Source organism: Xiphophorus hellerii, chromosome 5 (genome assembly GCF_003331165.1).
Source record: "Xiphophorus hellerii strain 12219 chromosome 5, Xiphophorus_hellerii-4.1, whole genome shotgun sequence".
Classification (NCBI taxonomy): Eukaryota; Metazoa; Chordata; class Actinopteri; order Cyprinodontiformes; family Poeciliidae; genus Xiphophorus; species Xiphophorus hellerii.
In genome coordinates, this window is record NC_045676.1 from 11,173,630 (window position 1) to 11,195,432 (window position 21,803).

A 21,803-nucleotide genomic window follows, 5' to 3' on the forward strand; every position below is an offset into this window, starting at 1 on the left:
TCTGCTTATTTTAGCACCAACTAAAAATGTGAAGATGCATGTTTGCCTTTAAATATAAATTTAGTACTTCTAAGAACTTAGGGTCATAATTGTTACGGTCTTACTGCGCTAATGTAATAATAAACTAAATTGTTTTTACACCAAGTGAGAGATGCAGGTTAGTGTAAATATTATGTTAATTTAAACTGCTATGTAAAAAAGCATCTCAACCTGTTCCTAGAGGGAAGCCCAGTCGGGGTGAGCCTGTCTACTCCGCTGCCATTCAGAGGGAAAATAACAGGAAACATGAGGCTGCCGGGTGAGGAGGGCTGGCCTCGCCGTAATGAGAGGAGTCAGGTAACCGTGCGGCTCACACCGACCTCTTTCCTCCTCACACACGGACTATAAAGACGCTGCAAGACCGAGGACATTGTTACCTTTTCCACTCAGGCTGTGGCTCCCCGCCTTAGGCTAACTTCAGAGGACTTTAAAGAAAGTTTGAATTCTGACGTCGCCTCGTCCCGCTGTTTTCAATGTGACGAACGTGTGGCTGCGCAGCGGAGCGAAGAAAGCCGAGCTTTTCAGGTGTTTTGACTCGTGTTGTTTCTCTTCCTTTTGGAGCCACGAAGGGAAGAGTCCTGGAAGCAAGATAATTATCCCCTTTACTTTTTAACGATTGGCGTTTTTTAATTATTATTTTTAAACTTGGTGTATTTTTTCCAAGACGCAAAGCTTAAACAGGTGAGTGCACTTTGGCTCGGCTTTGGAAACATTTTTGCATGAATTTGTCTTAGTAAGTTCGGCGTACGTGCTCGACTGACACCTTTTGAGTGTGGGCCAGCTGGTGGAAGTGAGCCGAGCCAGGTCTGGACCGCCCCAGCCGCTGTTGACTTGTCTGACCTCAATTAAAGATACCATTCACTATTGTATTTTTTTTGTCATTATTAAAAGTAAAAGTACCCCGTCAAGAAAACATCAACATGTGGGTCGTGAAGTATGGATATCGATTGTAGGATTTAACATTAGCCTGCACAAAGTTTTAAAATGGGTTAAGAACAGCAAATTCTGCTGCGTGTGCATTTGGGTTCATGACATCACAAGAGGTGCGAGCAGTTCAGCTGGCATTAGTAAACTGTATGGAGGGCATGCAACTTTGGATAGATTATGACGCATTATGAAGTGATTGAGATGAATGAGTTCATCCTTGTATTTGAGAAGTGTTTGACTCTCATTGCCCTCTTACCCATGATCATAAATGCTGTGAATAATGAAAGTGACATTGATTGTTTTCTGTGTATGTTCCTGCTTAGATGTTTCAATCGGATTTGTTTCCGTGCTTATTTGCCTCACATAAAATTTAGTGCTATACCTCTACACTTGTGGGATTTGTAAGTACTCAAGAGTAATGTGAAATTGAAAAGTTAAAAAAAAATATTGCTTTTATTACTGAGCAGATGACTTATGCCTTATGTGATGTTATCAGAGGCAGATGTGTGTGAAAGCTCATTTTTAGGACCAAGATGTTATCATAAACTTGTAAATTACCTTTATAAAAAGGAATTAAGGAAAAACTGACCACGTTGGCACTTTGTTCAGTAGTTGGCAAACTGTATCAATTGTTAGTTTCGTACAGCAACTAAACTAACAATTAGAAGGCTTAAACAGCAGTTCTGCTAGATGACATATTTACTTTATGTTTACAATTACTTGCCACAATATATTCCTGTCTCTAAGGATTCTGGTTGAAATCAGTTTTCTGTCATCAAGTCAAAATCTGCATGGAGTTTAGATTCTATTAAGCAATAGTTTGACATATTTGCTCTGTTGTTATTGGCTGAAGGGCCATAGTTGCAACTGCATTTTGCAACACCCCCCAAAACGAACCCATTCCATTCAAATTAAGATGTCAAATAAGGCCAGTCAGTATAACCACACAACTTTTTTCCCCCCTCCTCATTCTGACTCAACAAAATTCTGTGAAATACAAAGCTGCCTCCTTACTTTTAGACAGCCGCACCAGATCTGTTTGACTTTATACAGCCAGAGCTGCTTAGCATGCAGCTGTGCATACTGATCTTCACAAGCAAGAGATACCAGTAGGGGCTGCTGGGGTGGCTTCTCTTTCTGTCAAACTGAAGAACTGAGGTACTTAAAGGCCCATCCAGGAGGTGTTACTCACCTCCCGGCTTAATTTGGCTCTCAGATGGTAGTTAGTCTCTTGAAGGTTTGTTTACAAGTGCACTTACCCAGTTTCAAAGAAAAAAAAAAATTCTCGTTAAGGATCTGGTGAAAGAATGCAAAGAAATGTCAAAGGACCAAAGCAGGCTGGTGGTACTGGTCAGCACTTCTCTATAGCATGTTCAAAAGAAATCTTTTCACCCTTTTGTCTTACCTTCCTGTTCAGTATGTTTTCATAAGACACTTAACATTATTTTAATAGGGTCTTCTGTTTAGCCTGGAACTCCCATCACAAAATGACGTCACACCAGACTTAATCTAGTTCCAGTTGAAAGTCAGAAAGCCAGTGAGATTTGGTTACTCTGCTTAAAGTTGCATTGATTAATACACTGGTGACAGGAATCTGCTGATTTTTAGCTTGATCAGGGGATGGTATTCTTTTCACGATCAGGAAATTCCCCTCATCTGAATGTTAAGAGGCAGAGGTAATGAACACTCCTCAGTGTGAACAATGTTAGTGAGTGAAAAAGACTGAAGAATGCATACCTTCAGTATCAGATAGACGTTTAAAATTAAATCGGAAGAAGCAGAGATATGTAAGAAGTTACTTAAAAGGCAACTGTATACACTTACATATCGAGTCATGCTAGTCGTTCATTCAGACTGCAAGAGAAAAAGATGGTCAACCCATAACAGGAAGAAATATTTTTTGTATCAAAGACTCAGTTTTATTCTTCTGAGTTTCCAGCTCTGTCTGTCATGGAGTCATGGAACATGTTTAATAGCTGTGTTAACCAATTCTTTCAATGCGAAATGAAAAGACTACTTAAATATCAAATTTGTAGTATTTTTGTTTTTAAAACAGTAGTAAAACCCGATTGAACCTTCTCTCACTAACATGGTATGGTATCCTCTGCTCCTAGATATTAGAAATCTGACACAGAATTCAGATCCTAACGGTTTATAACTTCAACTATGAATATTTTTTATTTATGAGTAAGTCATATTGATCTTTGATCTTGTGGTTAGTGGTTAACCTCAGATTTTCAATCCTGACACGTTTTTTTTAAATTGGAAATTTTAATCTCTGAGCACAAATCAAGCACTGCATAACCCTCAAGATGTCTGCCATTGTTGTTTAAAATATTGACCATTTAACCAATCAATGAGGCCGTCAGTTGTAAAGTTTAGTTTTTGATCTGTCTCTGGAAAATCTCCTCTAATGCACAAAAAGGGCACAGTGGGGAGTGTACTGGGTGGGATAGTTATTAAAGGCAGATAAAAAGGCAAGATGAAACTGTGGTTGTCAGCACCACCAATCAGCAAGTGTCTTATCTTTTCAAATGGCAATAAAAAGAACAGGAGGAGAATGAGAGTCTGACAAGGCTCACATAGATTAAAAAACTGAGAGATAAAGGAGAGGAGACAAAAGAGTGGCTGGTAGTGAATGAATTAAATCCTCCACCTCTTTGCTGGCCAACATGATCAAGGCCGAATTTTAAGCAAGAGGAAAATTCCTTACTGTCCCATCACCTCCGGCATATGTCTCAATCATGTACAGTACAGTTTCACCATAAGACGTGTTACATTTATAGATGTCCCTCTGCACTGTGGTTCCAAGCTGAAGCAAACTTATGTGTGGTGACTAGCTTGTTTTAAACTATGAAAATGGTCGGGAGGAGGTTTGTTTGTTTTTTGGGGGTTAAGAGTCTCTTCTTTTCATATAAATGCTGTTCTTTGTCTTAATTTGCACAGGACACAAACAAACTTCCCTTCAGGGTTACTGTTACGGGCAAGCAGAAATTTGGCCTCAGGTAACAGAGTATACATAGAATAATGGAACAAAAACAGAGAGGTCATACACAAAACAGTACATACTTTGTTAATTGGACTTTAATTTAATTTTCTGCACATTAAAAAGAAGCAAGAAAACAAGCATAGAAGGCACAGTCCCATGACATTTTTAAGACAAAGCAGACTAGATGTGGAGCTGGGAAAGTAAATCAAAACAAATTTATATCCATGTACTTTATTAGGAAGGTCTACGAAGTGAGTATTGATTGAAAGATTTCAGTCAATACTCCTTCATTTTGTGCATGCATTTTTGTTAAAGCAAACGGGAGAAGCTACCGATATGAGCTGAACTTCAATAAATTGCTATTGGTTCTGTTTTAAAATCATTTTAATTGCAAGTGGTTTTGAAGAAAGATTTTGAATAGCAACATTTTTACTTTTTACATTTTTATTTTTGTTGTAGGAGTTTGCCCAAAGTTAGTGACTGTCAGGATCATAAGCATTTTTCCAGACTATAAATTTTCACTATGATGAAAGAGAAACTAAAACCTGTTGTTAAAATGTTGGATACACCCACTCATTCAGTTTAAAAGTATAGGTGTCACTCTTAAACCTGTGTCTGCTGTGCTAATATAGACTAAATTGCTTCCCACAGAGCTCACCTGACTTGCATGTTTCTGCATGATGTCATCTTAGCTGTCCAAACATGTCTGAGATACCCGCCATGCCTCATCACTGAAATATGAACCATAGTGCAATTCTCTTTCATTTTACTCTTGCTGTTTATTTCTGTTTTAAGGGGTGGAGGAATTTTACAGCATTCAATAGAGTTGCAAGATGTTGCAAAAATTATATTGCTCATTGCTTGTATTTCCACAGTTGGACTTAAATGGTAATCAATGATAGAAAACCTGATAATTATTGACAAAATTTGTGTTGGCCAATGTGAATTGGCAAATGAAGTAGCAAACAAAGATTTAGTGCTTGTCAGAGTAGAGCAAACAACTAAATTACTATAGCAGGTCAAATAAATGTTTTGTTGTTGTTTACTTAAATGTAATGTAGGATGGTCCAAAAGACTTTTAAAGAGAAGTCATGTGACCCAGATGTACTGTGGAAAGGGATGAGCTGCTGGGCTTTCAATAGTTCTGCTGGGAAACAGTGGGTCTTATGTGGATGTTTTGTTCTGAATCTTCAGTTTTCTGGTTGTTATTGTTGACAAAGTTTGTCAACAATAACAAAGTAAATTTCTACTTTATAGAACCTATATATTGCAAAGAAAATTTCACACTGGAATATTGTTGAAGAAGGAATTGAGGCAAAACTCAGGTGTTACCTTGATTTGAGGACTTTTTCATTCTAATCTGGTCAAACATTTGTTCAAAATGCTTAGAATTTTTATCAAAAAACTCCTGTTGTCAACTGCTACAGGACTGTCATGTGGACAGGTTTGATCTAGAGAACTAGTAAACTAGTAGCTCAATACTGCTCATATTTGGACTCTTAGCAATGATGTGTTCAACATTTTTTCTAGTTCAGCCCAATAATTGTTCATCCACAAGGCAGGTGTACCTTTAAAGCTATTTTAATTTGATGAAGATGTTTCTTCTGACTTGTGTATATAAATGTTTGTCAAAATGCTACAATGTGCCATAGACTTTGGCAAAAAAAAAAAAAAATCTATTTGTCTTTGATTACACTTTATATGATAGAGCATGTCTGAAATTCTTGACATCCATTAGAAATTGTGAGAGTATGTGGGGAAAATCCAAGGCTATACACCCTCCCATAGCACGCCATACTGTTGTAGAGCATCCTAATTACACTTACTTGAGAACAGATGTTTTCATCAACACAGCAGGATAAAAGCAGCAATTCTCTGCAGCTGGTTTGTGACAAGTCATGGCTAAGGGAAAGCGCTCATCTAGGACCTGTGGCTGTGCATTGTGGCGGTTCACAACTCGGCTACAAGACCACATATGAATACCTTCAAGTTGGAGAAGTCACAGTAGCAAGTATTATTAAACAATACAAGATGTTATACACTGACATGCAGGTATTTGCCAAACTTGATGGCATGCTGAAGAGGTAATTCAGTCATTTGATTCAGCTGTGTTGGATTATGAACCACCAGCACAGCAGATCTTGGAGACCCCTACAAAGACAAGGGTATAAAAAAATTTGAAAAATGCATCACATATGTAAATAAAAATATTTTCTTTTGCCCCATAATGATACCCTTTGTACATCATCTTTTTATCTTTTGGAAAATGGATGTGTCTTTTCCATTCAAAATTCATCTAATGAGAATAATGAAATCATTTTTGGCTTAACTGCACATCTTATAAATTTTATAGGCTGTTCAGAAAGGCCATTACATTAATTTTCTGGTTGGCATCGAACACAAATGCTTTCAGTTAACAATAAAAATAATGTAAATCTGTCAGAATCCAAAATGGTAAATGATATGCTGCTTTCATATTAAATGTAATCGCGAGTTAAGTGAGAAAGGAAGAGATTACTGCCAGGCAGGACTGATTATCGCTTTAGCAACCACCAATTAAGATCTACCTCTCTCTTCAGTCAACATTTTATTATTAGCTGACCAAGTTCAGGATGTTTTTTTTTTAATTTAATTTCTTCATTTTATGCTATGAATTAACTGAAAGACAGCAAAATGCCAGTTAATGCAGGATTTGATATATTTTTTGGCAGGGTTGGTGTCCTGGTGATGAAAGAAACTAATATATAGTAAGCACTAAGTGGTGCCAGGAAGCTGTCTACTGTTGCACATCTTTCCAAAGCCGGAACTAATCTGTGATGTGGTTTATGTAGTCAATTACGTGGTAAATCATGTCTTTATATCTCTGCCAGTTTACAACTAATTTAGAGGAAACTCACCTGCTGCTGAATTGTGCAGAGTGCCAAAGGAAGATCTAAGTCCCACGCTGAAATGAGTCAGCTTTTTTGGTAGCTGAGCTTCTGTTCTGCAAACTGCTAGAAATGTGTTTTCCATGTGCAATATGGACATTTTACATCAGAGGAGGTGGAATTCATTTGATTTCATTTCTCTTGCAGCTGTCAGACATTGTTCTACCTGGGCATACAGTTAAACAAATGAGTCATTCTCCCTGCTTTGCTAGAGCTCTGTAAGTCTAGCTCTGTCAGTGCTGGGTGTTGTTCACATCGCAAATCATTTTGTCCATTTAAACATTAAAGATAAAATTCAGAAGGCACCTGCAGTCCAAAATGTGATGCTTTTCTATAGAAGATAAGTCTGTATTAGTCGATTCTGGCACAACACCAGGCCAACTCAAGAACTACTTCTGTTCTTCAAAAATAAAAAAGTCTGTTATAAGCTGTCAAGCTTAAATTGTTAGTTTTGTATTTGTTGAGAGAGCTTCTTTAAAGTCCCCTTACCTATTCCACAATATATGATCTCACCTTGAGTTTGTGGATAAAGCAAACGCCTCCTTAGAGTTGTGAATCCTAGCAGGTATTCGCACCATCTGTTTTAGCTGATCTCAGCAGCTATATAACTCTGATGGTGGTTATTAAGGATCTAGAATCTGAAGTGACTGTTGTTATGTTTGGTGCTGTTTTGTTCACCCCAAAATCTGTTTCCAAATAGAGTTACAGCAGGTCACCAGCGTGACCAATCTACTTTTCAGTCCAAAAACCTTTGAATTTTGCATCACTGTTAGTTGTGAAACAGAAATCAAAGATGGTCTCACTTTGCTTTCCAGGTGTCGTAGTTAGGCCTGTCATGATAACAAATTTTGCTGAGCGATTAATTGTCTCAAAAATTATTGCGATAAACGCTAATATTGTTTGAAGACCTTTTTACATTGATATAATGTACAATGGAAATAACGTAATAATGCATGCAACATCCTGCCAAAGATAGATGCACTTTATTTTCAAAAGAACACTTAACACTGGAACTGATAAAACAACCAAAAACAAAAATAAAATGGATTCTCAGTCTCCATTAACAAAAAACACAAATGAATAAAAACTAAACATAAAGCCAAAGTGGAAATAAATACTGCATTCAACCAAAAGAGTGCAGATTATGAAGTCTGTATACTATATTGCCCTTCAGTAATCATTAGATTTAAATAGAGATGCAATAGTTGACACTATATGATTTTTGCCCCAATTTTTCCCCTTACGATAATCTTAGAACGTGTCGCTTGCGATTTCGTAACCGATCATCCTGTAGTGTGTGATGTGTTACGGAAGATTGTCATGGCCACTCCGATCTAAATTAGGGGTCTTCTCTGACTGGGAGCGTTAACACAGCATGTTGAATGTGACAGGTAGCAAATAAGAAAGTGCGGCTTCCCCTCCGTGCTTTCTGAGGGGAAATTACGGAGGGGAATCCCAAAAAGCTGACACGGCGCAACCCGAAGTCCAGCGGACATTGGAGATGATATGTGGAAACAACATTAATGTTTATTCAACATTTTGTGCAAAGAATATAGAAATGACAAGGGGAGGAGTTGGAGCGAAATTGATACCACATGCATTGCAGGTAGATTGTAGTAAAGCATTGATTAATACCTGGTTTTAAAATTAGTTAACTGGACTTGTAGCCATTATTTTGTTCCCATTGTTGGACACCACACGGCACGATCGAACCCGATCGAACCGTTATACCTAGGATTTCTGTCGGCTTATGTGTGGTCTCTCAGGTTTTGAAAATGGGCCGACAATCGGCCGACAACTCTAAGATCGTGCAGGATAAGATAGTGTGCACTGGGCTTTACACTAAGGAAATGAGGAAGGAGGGTCAGCGGAGAGCATTGGAGTTGAGCCTTTTTTCATTCAGTGTCATCAACAGAAAGAGAAAAAGGCCGGAAGAAATGATAAAGTCGATAATTTAAATGAGGTTGATAGTTTTAATTTATCGTGCGATTAATTGATTTATTGTTTATCGCGATAGGCCTAGTCATAGTTGTTTGAAAGTTATTCAAGTAGACTCACCTGATCCAAAAATATTAACTTATGACCCGGACTGAAACAGTCAATCTAGCTTGCAAGCTTTTACCCTGCTGATGATTTATTTACTTTTCCAACAATCTCACAGAAATATGACATGTTTTTATTACAGGTAAGAGGCTTTATATAACCTCTCTGGGAATCTGGGACTCATAATAACAGCTTAGAATTACTTTAAGCTATTGAAGTTTAAAGTACTTTTACTTCAAATTCAATAGTTAGAAGGAAATTTGTTTGTTTTACTTATGAAATTGATTAGGTGAATCAATTTGAGAGCTGGTTACTTGACTAGTAATTTTACTTTGAATTTTTTTTTAAATACAGGGAATTGGTGCTTAAGTGGCATTATATGAAATCAGTGCTGAATGTTGTTTCTGTAATGTTGTTTTGTTTCGTCCTAATGAATCAGATTAGATTCAACCTGCAGATTATCTGGAAAAATGTGTGTTGTTGTGGCCAGAGATCTGAGGCACAGCAGCCTCACAGTCTTTTGACTCTTTGACAATAGGCAAAAATGAACTGAGGCTGGATTACACCGGTCGTGCATTCCTTTCCAAACCTGTTTGAAATGCAAACACAGACACATTAATCCTGCACACAGAGACAAAGGACTGGAGCAAGCCAAAACGTGCCATATAGATTTTCCTTTAAAGTCCAAAAAGTACAGCAGTAAAAACATCCTCATAAAATTTTAAAAACCTTAAATCATGGATGAGTTTGAGCAGGCTGTGTTCACTCCAGTTTAGGTAATGCTTCATTTCTCTTCTATGCTTAGGTTGTGAATAAATAGAGCCTGAAGCAAATCTGCATTAGTATTCCCACCAAACAAGATAGTTTTCATTTCAGCGCGTTTGCCTAATGTTATTCTGTTTCTCTTTAGGACTACCACCTGTCAAAACATGCTTCTAATTCCTGTAGTTTGGTCTTTGTAAAATTGCTTGGTGAGCGATTAAACCACAGCAAAGCTTGAACAGATAAATTGCAGCCATCTGTCTCTGGATAAAAATGGACAGATACTCTGCAGATTTGCCACGAAAGATTCTAAAGTTGCTCAAAACTCACAGTTGAGAGACTTTTTCTTTTCTCAAAAAGCCAAAGCAGTCAAGACAAACCTTATTTATGCTGCTGCAACTGCACCAGCTTCACTGTGAATTTTACTTGGTGTTTTCATGATTTGTGAATTGCATAAATTCACAAATGTGAATTTATTCAGATGTTGCATAACAGCAGGAATGAACTGCCATAGGATTTTCAGGGTGTAATGTTAGTTAAGATAGTAACTACTGTTATGCTGCATTATACAATATGACAAATTGCACAACTTGTTGCTTCATTAGAATCAAGTCAGAGAAGTCCAACAGAAATATCAGACATGTTGTCTGTTAATGCCCTTATCATTAGAGCTGAGTTCAGAGAGAGAAAGATGGAGAACAATGAGACAGTGATTGCTACTTCTACCAGCCCTTATCATGGCTGAACAAAGTTTTGTAGAAGGAACAGTCGTGCTGAATGGTTTTTAGATACTGATATTTGTTGTAGGAAGTTGGTGTGTCTTTCAAACTTAATTTCTGCCTACTCACTGTCCAAGACTTTGTTTCATTGGGAGTATAACAAGATAATATTAGCTGGGTAAGTAGTCAAATTGGGACTGTCAACAGTTGCTTAACACACATGACACTGTCAACTATTGCTTCAAAACAGCATTGCCTTAAGAATAGTAATGGGTAGCACTGCTTTAGTTTCTATAGAATTGTGTTAATCAATTCTAGAGACATTTCCAAAAACTGGAGTTTGTCTCTCCTGTAAGAGGTCAAAGTGTAGGAAGTCACTTTCTTTGGCACTTCATTAGAAGAACCATAGGCTACCAATAACTAAAGAGCCTTGATATTGGGAACTATCCCTGTGCACCCAGTACATTTCCACTCCTTGGTAGACTTTCTTGTTGTCCTTGCTAAAAATGCCTAAAACTTTGATTTAACTTTATAATTATGAACAGTCTATCCTTAATCATCAGTGTAGCACAATTATTGTACTCTGGCTCTGGAAAAAGCCCCAAGTCTTGAGTAAGACTACACTTAAGATACTGACAGGCTGGAAACAGGCACAGCACAATGTGTCAGTGGGAACCTGATGAAGAACATATTTGAGAATTCACAGCCTCAGTTGCTTGTTAGGACTTGTCAGAACAGGTGCCTCGCAACCTGATTTCCCCCTATTCTCATCACTTCTTCAACTTTTTGTTCTGTTGCACATTTGAACCTTTCTGGTTGCCTGCAGGATTTTCCATTTCTCCTTCTTGTGTGTGTGTGGGATTCATCCTTCTGTTGTTAGGTTCTTCTTAGAGCTGAGTCAGATTAAGCTTTTTAAAAGACTGAGAAATCCCAAAAGTACATTTCCATCTGCACACTACTTTGTATGATGTTCAGGATAAAGAGCTTTAATTAATATAGTTCACTAATGTTGTGTTGGTGTCTGAAGGAAACTTTACCTTCAGTAATCACCCATATGCAGAGTTAAACACAGTGCACTCCACATCAAGGTTAAAATGCTGCTTTCCCTCTTACCCTGTATTCTAATATGTCCCTCAGCTGCCTTTGCACAGGGTTTCTAAGATAAAGCTGTTGAGAGACAGAGTTTGTGTGTCCCAAAATAATAAAGGAACACTGATTAACTGTCTTACTGCAAAGGGAGGCGGGGAAGGGGGCAGTTGATAAACCACTGTCTCCTGCTCTGAACAAGGTCATCACTCAGAGGAGTTGAGAACAAATGGTTTTGCACTGAACTGAAATTCAGCCCAAACTGACTAATTTTTTTTAATTAGGGGCAATGGAGAGTTCTGTCTCAGCTTGTGTATTGTTTCAGACTAAATTATATGTTTTTATAAACCACAGTTTAAGCCATTTAAGATTTATTATCCAGTTAAAACCAAATATTTAGATACACTGGATGACCTAAACCATGATATTTTCTCTCATTTACCCAAACTATTTCTAAGTGGTTTAAGTCAGAACACCAAGAGAGAGATTTTTAGAGTCTTTTTCTCTTTGAGTTCAGAGGTTTACATTGTATTTGGTACAATTGCCTTCTAAAATGAAAAACTTGGGTGAGTGTCTTGTCACAAACTTCCTACAACAGGTTTCTGGAGTTTTGGTCCATTTGTCCCAACAAAACTGCTGTAATTTAGGCAGGTTTGTTGGCAGTCTTGCTCACAGACACATTTTCAGCTCTGCCAACAAATTTTCTACTGGACTAAGATCAGGACTGTGTGATGGAAATCTTATGAAGGTCATTTTTCATGACTAATATACTGAAACGTTGTGTCATTATTTTCACGTTAGGTTCTTTCCTCATGATGGCATCCGTTTTAAAAAGTGCACCATTCCATCTGGACCGAAACACTTCACAAGTCACTGCCACTGCAAATTTTCTAAGTTGGGACAGTATTGTGATGCTTACAAGCTTTGCCTCTGTTTATATATATATATATATATATATATATATATATATCAGAGTGGAAGATACATGTGTGGTACATTACGTTTGTGAACAAATACAAAACAAAGAAAACAACAAACAGAAAATATTGTTCATTATTAAGGTGGTTACAAGGTGGAAGTTGACATATTATGAGCCGACTAATGAGGTTCTCTCAGAGTTGTAATAGTTGACTTATTAAAGAGTAATTTGGTTTTGTGGGTTGAAGTGATGGCAGATCTGTGTGAGCGGCTGGATATGAGTGCTGTGGTACATTGCTTGATCCTTATCAGTTTTTGCCATTAAAATACATTGGATGAGTTCCACTGAAGCGCACCAAGATGAACCTGATCTCAGCCCAGTTAAGGGTAGTTTCTTCAGTGACAGTGCATCTGTAAATAGAGCAAAACTGGAAAGTTTGCAGTTTCAGGGAGCTATGCTTTGCCGCATGCTCTGGTTTTTGGTGGAATCGATGTGAACTCCCCTTCAGAATAGGGGCTCATGTTGTTTATCTTTAGCTTTCCCAGGAAGAAAAAAAAGTATAATATTTTAGACTTATTTTTCTGGATAATTCTGCTAATTGCTGTAGCCCTTTTTGTTCATGGAATGAGTGGATCATTTATATTTGTTGCTTTGGTCAGAATTTTCAAGATCCTACACCCTTCCAGATCTGTTCTTTCAAATGTGCAGATGCAGCTGGTAGATGGTGATTTTGGCTTAGTTTATTTATCAGAAAACCTCACCAAAAACTGTGCCACTCAAAGAGCTTTTGTGTAGCCATTTTCGCTAATTAGATTTACTTCAGCCATCTGTATGTTTGGCAGGAGGCGTAAGAAGTAAACAAACTTGTTTGACCTTGTCGCGAGGCTTGCTAAATAGGAGTTATTAGAGATGTTGCTTGTGTTTCTAGTTTAATTTAGAATAAAAATGTCTGGTAACCATGTCTAATGTGGTGAGAATACAGGAAGAAGCTTGAACCAATTTACCAAATATCAAATATCTTTAGTATGCATGAATTATTATTTAAATCCCCTAGTTTGTTTAGGAAATGGATTGCTGGACCAACATTTGGACGATGTTGACCACAATCTCAAACTTCTGATCTAATTTGCAATTATTCCGCAGATTTTGATAAACTTCAGAATGTTTTCACAGAATGCATAATAAAAAAATTGAAAAAAATCTTTCTTTTTTGCATTGTGTACATTTAGATGTATTATTATTATCTTTTTTGCAGGCTGTACTAAAATAAGTTTTAATGATGATTTCATTTCAACTGTGAGAAGTTTTTATCATGGTAAATAGTAGTTTTATCCTTAGGGGTTCCGAAGAAAGTACTGTCAGTTTTCTTAAGTTCTTTAAAAAGCCCAAACAATGTCATTTTAGAGAACTCATTCAGATTTAAGAGGAAGGAAGGGAAATAGTTTAAAGACAAGACTCTTATAATCAGTTGCTTTAGTTTGAAAATTGACTCTTGGAATTATACTGCTGAACGATTCAAGAATAAGACATTGCACTGGAAGTTTTATTCACTACATACACTGACTCTGATGGGGAGAAGTTGCAACAATTAGATGTGGGTCTGCTAGCCTCTATTTTCTAAGATTACATGTCACAGGTTTTGTTTTCAGTTGACACCAATGTCAATTGTCACATGCTTGGTCTAGCCACAGCTTATTTCTGCAGTTTCTTAGTTCATTTACCAAACTGATTGTTTGCAAATGAAATACATGCAACTAAATATGATTTTTCTTCTCTCTGTTCTGACTGCATTAATCTGAGCAAAAGTATGAGGGAGACCAAAGGAAATCATTACCGATTTAGCAGTGAAACTTGGAAACAGCTGTCGCATTGCATTCCTGAGCAGCCACAGCAGAGTTTAGACGGAGAGCGGTGGGTGTCTGTTTTGTGTACAATTGTTTCTGCAGTGGGCAGCAGCAGGCAAAGGCTAAGATCTATCCACCTCCTGCTCAACAGAGACTCTGTACTGCACACACACTAGTCTTATGTGTGTGTGTTCTTTTGTATGTCGGCGTGTCAGTCAGTGTGTATGTGTGAAGCCTGATGGTTCACCGTTGATCCCCCTCAATCTCTCTTATAATTGCAAAGGGAGTTTGCTTCTTTGAGGGCTATTTTTTGCTTTTTTATCACCGTCTCTTCTCTCAACACTGTTTAGTCAGATTGTCAGTGCATTAAACTTCCTAACCACTGAACACTGGGACCTGTTAGAAGATTTCGTTTGATTTTTCCCTTGCAGTCATTCCTTTGAAGCTCTGAAGCTTACATTCTCCCTCGTGATCATTTGAGCAGGCTTACTGTATGTATCTCAAAAGTTAACCCACAGGTATTTATGTGACAGGCAGATTAACTTCTTGTGTGTTCAGAGATGTACACATTATGTGGACCTCGCTGCCACTCATAGCCTTTTCACATTTCGTCACGCTACAGCAACAAACGTCTGTGTTTTATTGGGCTTTTTGTAATAGAGCAATGCAGAGTTGTGAAGTGCAAGGTAAATCATACATCATTTTCCCTCTTTACTATGGTTCCTCCAAATGAAATCTGGTGAATATAAAGCTCTTCAGAAGTCACTTAATAGGTAATTGGAGTCGGTTTGTACAGAATTTAATGTCGGTATAAATGCGTCTTTTCAATGCAGATCTCAGATGTTTGTTAGAGAGCATTAGTGAACAAAAGAAACCAGCAGATAGGTCAGAATTTTGTGAAGAAGCTAAAATGATTAAGTTGTATGAAATGTATACTTAAGCATTTCACTGAGCAAATGAAGAGGAGTTTGGCACAACTGCAAACCGACCAAGACATGTCCGTTCACCTGGACTAACAGGTTGGGCAAGGAGAGGATTAATCAGGAAAGCAGCCATGAGGGTCGTTGTAACTCTGGGGGATTCTCACAGCCTGGCTGTGACAATCTGTTGCCAGGCAACTATCAACCACGCACCTCACAAATTTGGCCTTTATTGAAGAGTGAAAAGAAGAAAGTTATTGCTGATTGAAAGCCATAAGAATTGTGTTGGCAGTTTCCTGTACTGAGGGGAAGGTGCTGCGGTCAGATGAGACCCAGATTGTATGTGTTTGCCAAGAGGAAACACTCTGTGTGTGTGTGTGTGAAAACACTGCCCATCACCCAAATCGCCCTGAGGAAAGTATCCCCACTTTGTGGTGACAGCATCATACTGTGGGGATTATTTTCTCCTACAGAGACGGGGTTGCTGGATGGTTGATTAGGAGAAAATCAGTTGTCCAGCAAATAAACACACTTGGGTAAACTATACAAAATGGAACAAGATAATAGGCCCATAAAATAAGTAGCAGAGCTCTACTCAAAGTACGGACAAAAACAAAACAACACTAAGTCAATCAAACCGACCTTCTAAAATGAGACAGAAGGGAAACGTAAATTAAAGCTCATCAGCCCACAAAATGCACAAACACCTATCTGAAACTAACATGAGCAAATCCCCTCCCCACAATCTTCTAATCAGCTCCTTTTTTACACCTTAGTGCACCAGCCAAAGGTAACTCAGAAAACAAAAAGATTAAATCAAGTCAGACACACATAACAAGGTTAACTAAATAGTGCACACTTTTTTTAGAATGCAGTCTTATTTGACCGTGTAAATAAATGAAATCTAAACCAAAACAAATAATGTGTTACTCTGTAAATTACACTTATGTCTTAATTTCTTTAGACATAAGACGTAGTCTGATGTATGATTCTGTGTTGTAATTTTTGGTGTAACTTTATTACATTGGTATGGCTGTAACTGCAGCCATCAGAGGTTCAGATCAAAGCATACTTTTGTTTTAGAATGGCCCAGTCATGAAATCAAAATGGGAATATTTGATAAAACTAGAAAACATAGCTGTTTCCAGAAGGTCTTCATCCAACCCAGCCTTAGCTTCAGCTATTTTGCAAAGATCAGTAGACAAAAAAAAAAATATTCAGTGCGAAGAGAGACATGCACGTACTGTAGCATCACAAATGTGTTAAAAGTATTGACTCAGAGGGGCTGAACATAAATATAATGCAGACTTTTCACATTTTTGTTTATTTGGAATAAAAAAAAGCAAACCATCAGTCACTTTTCTCCCACTTGACAATAATGCACCGTGTTTATGGATGTAAGGGGCCAAAATGTGAACAGATTCAAGAGGTGTAGATGTCAGACAGCAGTTAGACCTTGCATGCTCCAAAATTCCCTTGTCCATTAGCTGTGACATATAGCTGTCCAGAACGTTGCAGACAGACACGCACAGAGCTGGAATGTAGTGTTTTCGTTCCGCTGACCTGAACTGTCAATCAGAAGAACCTTGTGCTGTTTCAGCAGTGCCATCCAGGCTCCACAAATTCCACCCATACCACCCACACATGTACGGTACACGCAGACACACAGCCTTCCACTGTGTGAGAGATTTATTTCTATCTCAATACGCAGGATATCCATCTCTAATAATGTGATTCCTGCTGCAGAGTCTGTAAAGCAACTAAAAATCAATAACTGATGAAAAAGCACTTTTACAACAATCCACTCCGTCCATCTCTCAAGCTACAGAGTGATTGCCTCTTTCATTTCTCCCGCCTGCAATTGAAGTTCTATCTAAGAATTTGCTTTACGGCTTGCTGCCTGTTTGAGTCGGGCTTTTCCTGAGCGATGGCGGGCGATGACAGCAGAGGATGCTCAGGTTCAGGGATCGTGCGACTGCATGTTCCATCTCTAATCGTCTGGTCGACATTGTTTGTGCTCTTCCTGTTCCTAAACACATGGGTAGGAGGATATTTTCAATTTCCAATGGCCTTGGCCTGGTTTCCGTCTGTTTCGCAGGAAATTCGAAACGACTCGGGTTGAATTTTTGTCTTCACTCGAAATAGGACAGGCTTTGTTTTTAAGTCTTCTGTTATCCCAAGTTTATAAGTACTTAAATGGACCCCTGCAATATTCACTGTATGCTATGTAATAAGACTTTTTAAAAACAAAATCATAAATATTCTAATTCAGAAAAGGAATTTTGGTTCTCTAAGCCATGCTGGTTTTTACCTCCTGCACAGTTTTTGCTTTTATAGTGATCTCCCACCTCCATTCGGCAACGTCTCAGAAAAACACTGCAGAAACCTCAGCTTTCTGTGAAGCAGGGCAGGCAGCAGCATAATTATCGTACAATAGGGAAAGTCACACTGTGGCCTTTTAATGACGCTCTCTGCCCCCACACCATCTCTACTATATTCAGAACCATTTATTTGTTTTGTGCATGGAGCTTCTTTTTTTTTTCTTTTTTAGAGTTTTCTTTGCCTTCTGTGTGCAGATACTCAAAATTTAAATGCATACAGTTACAGTCAAAAGTTTATAAGTAAGCACTCATCATGAACAGGTATCTCATATTAATTTGGGGCTTGCAATGATATGTTTATGCACACATGTTCCAGGGTGGAATGATGATTAAACTTCAGTGAATTTTAACAATCGGATGCACATGTTTAAATTTAGCGTGGATTTTGTGCCATCCACACAAGTTTAAAGTCATGTATATAATGCCAAACATATACATACACCTCGACCATATTTGGTCACTAAATGTCACTAAGCAAGTTGCAGAGAAACCACACTCCTCTTTTTGTGTCCATTCGCAAACTACTATTTTATCAAGCTTCTTGTCAGACATAGCAGAGCTCTTTTAAATTGATTGGTTTCCTGGTAAATTGTTTGGTTTTCCCTGATGTTAGCCTGCTTTATCCATTTCAAAACCAACTTTTCTGTTGGAAAAACCAATTTTGTCGGGTGTCAGACTTTGTGCAATTTTCACTTCCCAAAAGTAATTAAGACCTTCCCTTTGCTTGTCGACTGTGATTTAAAAAGTCACCGCTCACCTTGTTTAGATGACAAAATGCAGCCAAACCTTGTGTTATGCAGTTGGAACCAGAAGTTTGCATGCACTGAATGAAAAATCTCACATTTTTTTCTCATTGTCTGAAGTGAAATCAGACCAAACATTTCTTGTTTTATTTAGTTAAAATTACAAAAATTATTTATATTTGCTAAATGTCAATAATAAGAAAAAGAATATTTCAGAGATTTATTGATTTCTTGAAAATCACAACGATAAATACAGAATGATTGCTGTCTTTTTAAATAATGAATGAAAGACCAGATGATGATGTCATGGCAGTGGAAACCTCTTACAAGTTAACTGACACATTGGAGGCACACCTGTGGATGTATTATAATGCCACACCTGCTTTCTTGTTTGACACAATGGGTCAAACAAGAAGAGTAAGTCTGGTTCATCCTTGGGAACAAGTTCAAGATGCTTTAAGGTTCCACATTAATCTGTTCTACTAATTATAAAGAAGTATAATTATGATGGCATTATGGGAATATCTAACCATCATGTGTCTCAAGAAGGAAACAGGTTAGTCCCAGAGTTGAACGTGTTTTGGTTCAAAACGTTCAAATTAACATTCACCTTGAAATGTATGGAAGTCATTACACCAAACGAAACCTAAAAAAAGCCATATTGCAGTTTACCAGTGCACACAGGAAGAAAGATCTTCATTTTTGAAGATGTGTCCTATAATCTGATAAAAGCTAAAGTGGAATTTTTTGGCCATAATAACCAGTGTTACATTTGGAGAAAAGCGGGTTATGCTTGTAACATCCTAACTGCGATGCATAGGAGTGACAGTATCATGTTGTGGGGCTGTTTTTCTGTAGGAAGAAATGATAGACTTCATAAAATTCATGTCATCATGAGCAAAGAACATTATGTGGAAATTTTGAAACATTTAAAGACATCAACCAGTAGTGACACTAAGCATACAGCCAAACTGGTTATAAAGTGATTTACAAACAAGAACAGGATTGTTTTGGTGTGGCCATCGTATAGACCTGATCTCACTTTGTAGAGAATTTGTAGCCACATTTGAAAAAGCATTTACAAGCGAAGTGGCCTACAAATCTTATTGAGTTGTACTGATTCTGTCAGGACGATCCAGCCAGAACTCCAGCAAACTATTGTGAGAAGCTTGTGGAAGGAAACCCAAAACATGTAACCGAAGTCATACAGTCCAAAGACAATCCTACCAAATACTGTAGAACTGTCTCTAAACTTTGATTTTGAAGACTTTAATAAATAAATCTCTCTGTCTCATTGGTGTGGCATTTAGCAAACAGAAAATGTCTCTTTGGTGTATGCAAACCTTTGGCTTCAACTGTTGAAACTGGAACACACTAATCTTTCCTTTCTCGATCATTGATCTGATCATGTACTTCCTCGGTGTCACAAAATGTGAGCTGTTAATACTTGCCGATTCTTATAGTTTGCATTCCAGACCCCCTTCTGCTCTGCCATCTGTTTCCACAGAGCTGATGTCACTAAACTCGTGCTTTGTGTGCAGCTCTCCTAACACCTCGCAAAGCAAATATACATTGTTATATAAACATGCACACATCCATTGCTTGGCAAATATACACCGCATTCTTTTGCAATTGGGTGGGAAGAAGGACTGCTGAAAAGTTTGCAGAGACTTGAGAGGCAGCTGGACTTCTATGGGGACAAGATTTAAGTCTGTCTGCATTAACGACTGCTTTATAATGCAATATATTTGAATAAATTCAAATATAATTTTAAAGCAACTACCTTTTGGTTAAGATTTTATGTCCATTTTCTTTTTAAATATTCCAGTAAAAACTTTGTTTCAAAAGTGCCTCTTTTCTATAGTAACTAAACAGAATCAACCTGGTCAAATGCAAGGTCACATCCAGCTGATTGAATCATCAAAATGCATTAGCTTGTAGTGAAACTCCTATCCTGCAACTTTTAGATGCAGCCCGTCAGCAACACACCTGAATCAAATGCTTGAATTCCCTCATCAGCATGTCATTCAGCTCCACAGAGGCCTGGTAGTGGAACCACTGATTTGATTCAGCTTCATTGGAGGTTGAGAATGGATGGAAATTCCCAAAGACAGGTGTGCAAAGCTTGTGGCATCACACTCAAGAAGATTTGATAGTGTAATTGCTGCCAAAGGTGCATCAATAAAATAATGAGGAAAGGCTGCATACATGTGATTTTTTTTTTTCTGGTCTTCTAAAGGTATTTGCGCAAATGTAAGAAATCACGTGTTGTCATTCTGGAGTATTAAATGCCGAGGTAGTAGTTAATCTATTTTGAAATAAAACTAACAAATTGAAAAAGGTGCTATGAATACCTTTTAAATGCAATGCAATTTGTATAATCGTCAGTTCAGCTTCTGCATTTAAGGAACCTCAACTGCATTTAATTAGCACTAGCTCAAAAGCTAAAATGATTAACCTGGTCAAACCTGAGCTAAGTTTCTTTCCTTTGTATGTGGGTTTTCTGCCAATCTGTAGTTAACTAGTGATCCTGCTTAATGCCAGCTCTGGGTATGGGCCTGATATTTTAGTTCTTTCTCAGCCACAACTGAGAAAGTTGTGGGGGTACCAGTTGGGGTTTCCCCCAGCCAGAACCAGTTGGGGTTCTGGCTGGGTTGTTTATCAAGAAATAAACAATTTCTTGATAAACAACCAAACATAAATGAATCAATTGTGACATCAGGACATCGGTCTGCAGGAATACCAATGTAAATGATGTGATCTTGGACATTAAACTATCCATCTGTGCTGTGATCCAGCAAAAACTCCTGAAAATTGTAATCGACAAACAGAGAATGACATTGTTTCTCAACTTGACAAAATGACAAAATTCTATGGAATCTTTGGAGTTACCCCCAAGGTTTCCGCTTTCCAAGTTTGCTGAAAATGCATATTTCTGAAAAAAACTGACAAGAATCAGGTCTTACTAAAATCTCAACGTAAATGTATTTATATAGCACATAAAAACAGACATTGGATTGTTGCGACATTTTTTCTGGCACACCAAGAGGCTTTTAACAGCTTAGCTTTTGTAATTGCTGTCAGCTGTGGTCCCCACATCATAAAACTTTTTAGATCAATACAGACGATGGTAATTTGCTTCCTAATGTATATCGCATTTTACAAAGAAAACAGCCAACAGCTCACTGCTGTCTTAATTTAAGACATTTTAAGCTTCATGGTGTTTTTCCAGGTGATGACCGCTTGGACTCACATTTGTGATCTCTGTAGGGAGTGGAAGGCTGTGTCCTCCTACTTCACTAATATGCTCTCATGCATTTCAAAAGCTCATAAATGACACAAATCTGTAACACGTTGGTTACATATAGAGATACATCTGCAGCCTGCCTAATTTCTGGTGGTTTTACCTCAGTTCATTGCATCAACAAGTGCCAGGGGACTGCTTAGCGATGTAGCCCATCATCCTGTGAGTGGATACATTTTAAAAGCTAAACTTTGTCTGAT

At 37.8% G+C, this 21,803-nt stretch overlaps 1 protein-coding gene across 1 annotated transcript in view; it reads left to right on the forward strand.

Moving 5' to 3' along the window:
- Positions 1 to 276: 276 nt before the first annotated feature.
- The window catches only part of palm3 (paralemmin 3), a 38,838-nt gene continuing 17,311 nt past the window's right edge, over positions 277 to 21,803 (forward strand). Inside the window, exon 1 of the mRNA XM_032563794.1 lies at positions 277 to 720. The gene's annotated coding sequence lies outside the window, so the exon portion shown is untranslated. The remainder of the gene's footprint in view (positions 721 to 21,803) is intronic.